Below are 5,869 nucleotides of genomic sequence, written 5' to 3' on the forward strand. Positions count from 1 at the left end.
GTTTAGTGCATACTAGTCATATGTATTTGGGACAGGATAGACCTTCGAATAAGCGATCCTAACTCTAAATCCCCAATCCAACTAGAACAGGAAGTAAAGCAAAGACCCACAGATTCTAAGTCTATGATGTCCTGGATACATATAATTTTAATGTATCCACTAGGCAATTATTGACCTATTGGTAAAAATCTATTTAGTTCTCAAATAAGTAATTATAATAACACCAAATACCCCTATGGTATTTCATTGTGGTAGTGTTGGTAAGTTTTTAGACTTGTTGCAACACCTACGACCATTCCTGGGCATATGATAATCATTTCTGGGTGAGACATAGTTGATCAGGCTATGTCATTCCCAGTCCTGACTATACATCCCCAAGCCTACTCGTATTGTTCAACAATTACTACTTTTGTCCCATCCCATCGTGATACTGACCCTAGTGTGTGTGCACATGCTCCCACTTTTACCGAGGAATTATTTGTTTCTAAAAGTATAGCTGTTTTGAAAACTTTAAATCTGAGACTTTCGGTCCCAATGTATTTATAGTTTGTATATCTTATGTGGTTCGATATACTGAGTTCACTATAAACAATGCTCTGATACCAATCTGTCACACCCCCAAACCAAGGATGGCGGAACGTCCAGGGGTGGAGGACTTCATGTTCAGTATCACAACAATATGTATAACAGTGCTCAAAGTAAATACAACCATCATAAATATAATTGAAAAAGTTACACCAAAGTATTTGTTTACATGATTCAAAATCAATTACAATATGATGACAAAAATAAATTGTTGACAGTTTAACGTCCCATCCTCAAAGCGCTGAAGTTTTCCTGTTTCACTGATTTCCTGAGAATACAAGTAGTTTTGAAAAGTGTCAACAATTAAGTTGGTGAGTTCATAAGAGTTTTGTTTGGAGTAGAAACCGTTTTCCTCTTTTAAAATCGATAGAGTTTGATCTCCAGAAAATCCAATAATTTCTTAATTAAGTGTATACAGAATAATCCTATATGATGCGTTGATGTATTCTAGATTTACCCGTAGATTTCCCCTATAATTGTCCAGCATATATAAGTTATATAAGATTTAGGTTAGATAAAACGTCGAATATAATGGGTCCGCCCTAGGTCCACAACCAAACAAGGAACAGGAGATGAGGCGGGCACCACCAATTCCAAGCCAATCCAGACTAAATTCTTGTATGACTCAAGCATATACGCTCAACGATTATAGTTGAAGTCTAACCATACGAAAATCTATTGTGAATATAACCTATACATATCATAGTTCACTGGGGAGTAATAGGGATTAGGGAACCTGAACTATGCATATGAATAGCTTATCAAAAGTGGTGATGATGGTGAGTGAACCTATACATATCATAGTTCACCGGGGAGTGGTAGGGATTAGTGAACCTGAACTATGCATATGAATAGCTTATCAAAAGTGATGGTGATGGTGAGTGTAACCTATACATATCATAGTTCACCGGGGAGTGATAGGGATTAGTGAACCTGAACTATGCATATGAATAGCTTATCAAAAGTGATGGTGATGGTGAGTGTAACCTATACATATCATAGTTCACCGGGGAGTGATAGGGATTAGTGAACCTGAACTATGCATATGAATAGCTTATCAAAAGTGATGGTGAATTCCTTTCTTGTAATTAAGTTCCTAGGGTAGATGAAACATAAACTATACCTATTATAGTTTATTACTTTGTTTGTAATATGTATTTACCATAACTATACCGATTATAACTAACGCGTTCGTTTGTGGGGGTATAATGGCTTAACTATACTTATTATAGATTATCTTAATCGTCCATAGCGGCAATAACTCTTTTGTAAATGTAAGACCTTTAATATTGTGTTTGTTATATGAATAACCCTAAACTATACCTATTATAGTTTATCGAATGATTTCGTGGGAAATGAGCATAGGCCTTACTTGTCATAATTTATCAATGTTTATATTTTAATGGATATAGCCTCGTAATATCGTATATATATATATATATATATATATATATATATATATATATATATATATATATATATATATATATATATATATATATATATATATATTTGTCATACTTGTGAAGGTATAAATCCATTTGTTTTCTGATGTATGTCTATGTAAGAATACAAAATTTGTCATATATTGCAACTACACATAATCACATAACGATGTATACCTTGCTCAACATGTTACAAGGTGAAATGAAATTTATTGTGTTTTTCTGTTAATAACATTTTCTGTAACTGTTATTGGAAAAATTGTAGAAAAATCATAAAATGTCCAAATCAGGTTCTGTAACTTCTGAGAGTTTGGAAAATGAGTCTAGTTTGTTCATAATTTTTATTATAATTTTTAATGACCTCTAACTTGGGTGAAAAAGTCCATAATCACAGACTGGTCCGGATTGATGTTTGAAATGGTAGGCAGTTTTGTAAAAATCACCATAAATTGTAGAAAAATCGTATGGAGATGTGCAAGTAGTCATTTTAAAGATAAGAAGTGGAAATACATGCACCTAAAACAGTTTTGAAAACAAAAATATTTAAGATGTCCAAAACAGTCCGTGAATGGAGTGAAACTTTTCTGATGAAAGCTGTTAGAAAAATGTAGTTATGTTCTAAGTATTTTAACTTGTATTCCCCCCCTAAAAACTTGAGAAAACATGAAAATGTAGGGGTATGAACTCACCTTGTGTGGTTTCAGTAGGTAAGTGTTGAAGAAGAGAAGTGTTCAACCCGAGAACACTTGAAGAATCACTTGAAGATTCGAAGCTCTGACACAAATATTATGGAGTTTGTGTAAGATACCCATGATTTGGGTGGAAATAATTGAGATAATCATAAAGGAAATGGATTATGCTTACCAAATGTGGAGGAAAAACTCAAGATCAGCCCTTGAATCTCGAATTTCTAGAGAGAGAAAGTGAGAGAGAAAAGAGTTTGATCTTCTTGTGAAATGAGAGCAAATGAGAGAAAATGAGGAGAGAGAATGATTATCCAGCTCTCAAAAACGTGGGGATGGCTTGTAAAAAGGGGTAAAAGGTACAAGGTATGGTGGGGAGGAGTATGGGTTGTCATGGAGTGGGTATGGGGGTTGCTTGCGTCATAAAGTAAAGCAAAGTCAACACTCCATCTCTTTGTACTTTATCCACTTGCTTTTAATATTTAAATAAAGATTTTTATGAAAATATGATTAAATTGTGAATATTTAGGGTTTATTATGTTAAAATATGATTTTGGGTGAAAACCCCGCGTTAAAATAATTAAAAACGGGCCTTAAACGTAAAACTATGCGAAAACCGGGAGAAATTGAGCTTCCAGCGAGACCTCTCGGTCCTAGGCCGAGGTTCGGTCCCTAGGCCGAGGCTCGGTCCATGCTGATGCTGAGTCGGAAACGAAGGCGCGAGCCAGAAGAAGGAGCAAAGGCGAGGGGCGAGGGTCCGGTCCGAAGCCTCGGTCCGAAGGCTCGGTCCGAAGGGTCAGCAGGGAAGCTTCAGTTCGGAGTTAAGAAGCGAGAATGGCAGAACCGAACGGACTATAGTGAACAGTAATGAACAGTACCTTCGGTTCGGTTAGTGAACAGTACCTTTGGTTCGGATCAGCAGCCTTCTTCATCAGGAGGGTTCGGTTCCTAAGAGGGGTTTCGGTTCCTAAGAGGGGTTTCGGTTCCTAAGGTCCGTTTTTCGCGTAGACTTCCGTTTTTGGGCTGTTTTCGCCAAATTCGAGGGTCGGGATGCCCCCAGTGATTAGAGAAAGTTGGGAGAGATTTCGAGAGAGATTTGAGAGAGATTCCTCGTTCTCAGAGAGATTTGGGAGAGATTTGACATACTTGGAGAGATTTCACATACAAAGAGATTTGTGGGAGAGATTTCACATACTTAGAGAGATTTGGGAGAGATTTGACATACTTGGAGAGATTTCGCATACAAAGAGATATGTGGGAGAGATTTCATATACTTAGAGAGATTTGGGAAGGATTTGACATACTTGGAGAGATTTCACATGCAAAGAGATATGTGGGAGAGATTTCACATACTTAGAGAGATTTGGGAGAGATTTGACATACTTGGAGAGATTTCACATACAAAGAGATATGTGGGAGAGATTTCACATACTTAGAGAGATTTGGGAGAGATTTGACATAAGAAGAGATAGAGTGAAAACGATTGAGAGAGGTTTCATTGGTGACCTTTTTGAGTGTTCGGCTTTGCAATGCAGGGTCCGTAAGCCCCGTTACGCCTTGTTTAAGGATCTTGCATACTCCTGATGAGTATGCGACATTGTTTTATCGGTTTGGCTCGCCACGTACCACAGTTTTAGGTTAAGGAGATCTAGATGTACGCACTTTTTGATTTAGGATCTCTCGTTAGAATAGAGAGTTGTTTAGGAGTTATTTAACGTAAGCTCTAGTACTAATGGCAAAATGAGTGGACCGGTTTGATTTGTTGACTTTCGTTGACTTTGACTCGACTGAAATTTGACGGTTGTCACATATAAGTTCTAATATATTAATATGAAATCATATGTTTTAATTAGTATTGATCAATAATTAATTTGGAATTAATTTAGTGATCAAAAGAGACTAATTAAAACTATGGGGACTAACTATGGTAATTAGTTATATTTATATGTGTTGGGTTTATGATCCATGTTGGACCAAGTTTATGTATGGATACATAAAGAGTTGGGCCGCATGAACGATGGATCATATAATCCATGGATATGGGTTTGAGTTATACCCATGACTCTTAGAATTCAACACATATAAATACATATGTTATGACCTAAAAAAATGACCATCCTTTTTAGAGTGTGTGCATGTTCTTGGAGTTCATGAAGGTTTTAGAGAGCATGGAGATTCTCTCTCAAGTCCTACCTTTGTCCTTGATGTGTCGTGACTTCATTTGTGACTTCCACAATATTGGGGCTAAGTTCTTATGGCCAAATACATCAAGACCTCCAGCCACACAAAAAGGTATGTTACACTATCTAGTATTTTATGTAGTTTGTATGACAATTGCATGCTAGATATAGGTTCAATACCTTGGAAACCATTTGCATGTATAATTAGTGAAAACATAGATCCAAGGTATTTAGGGTTGTATGTGCACCATAGGATGTCGTATTATACCAAAACCCAATAGTGGTATTAGAGCCTAGGGCTGTTTTCGATTATACTTGATGCAAACTGATTTTTCGAAGCCAAGAATCTGTCAGGACCTGAAACTCGACGAGTTCTGGAGGAAAACTCGACGAGTTCATGTATTAGAGCATGAACTCGACGAGTTCCATGAAGAATACGATGAGTTTGTCTCCCAGAATGCATATCTTTGTGCTTTTTGGCTGGAATTGGACTAGGAACTTTACCAAAAGCTGTTTTTGGACTTGTAAACCTATTTTTGATGTGGTAATGTTCATACTAATCCAATTTCAAAGATAATTGTCAATAGATTCATTGTTTTGTATTAGTTTAAAGGGCTATGCTAATTACATGAAAAAGTTTGATTCCAATTATCTTGTTCATATGAGTTGCTTAGATTAAAAGAAAAGGTTGATTAATTATGTGTCTTTGATCCATTTTAATCTAAGAATTGATTATAAAATGTGTTTGTGTAACTTGTCCTCAAGTTACGTGAAAAGTCACATTAAAGTTTCTTAAAACTCATAAAAGTTGGCAATGGTTACAAAATGAAGAGTCTTGTCCTCATTAAATGGTTTTATGACTCCATAACTTGTCTTCAAGTTATGGAGGCTCAAGAGTCACTTCATTAAATCATTAAAATGTGTAACCTTAATTAGTTCCATAAGTTACAAAGAAGAAGAGTTGCATTCTTTAATA

Source organism: Lactuca sativa, chromosome 5 (assembly GCF_002870075.4).
Source record: "Lactuca sativa cultivar Salinas chromosome 5, Lsat_Salinas_v11, whole genome shotgun sequence".
Classification (NCBI taxonomy): Eukaryota; Viridiplantae; Streptophyta; class Magnoliopsida; order Asterales; family Asteraceae; genus Lactuca; species Lactuca sativa.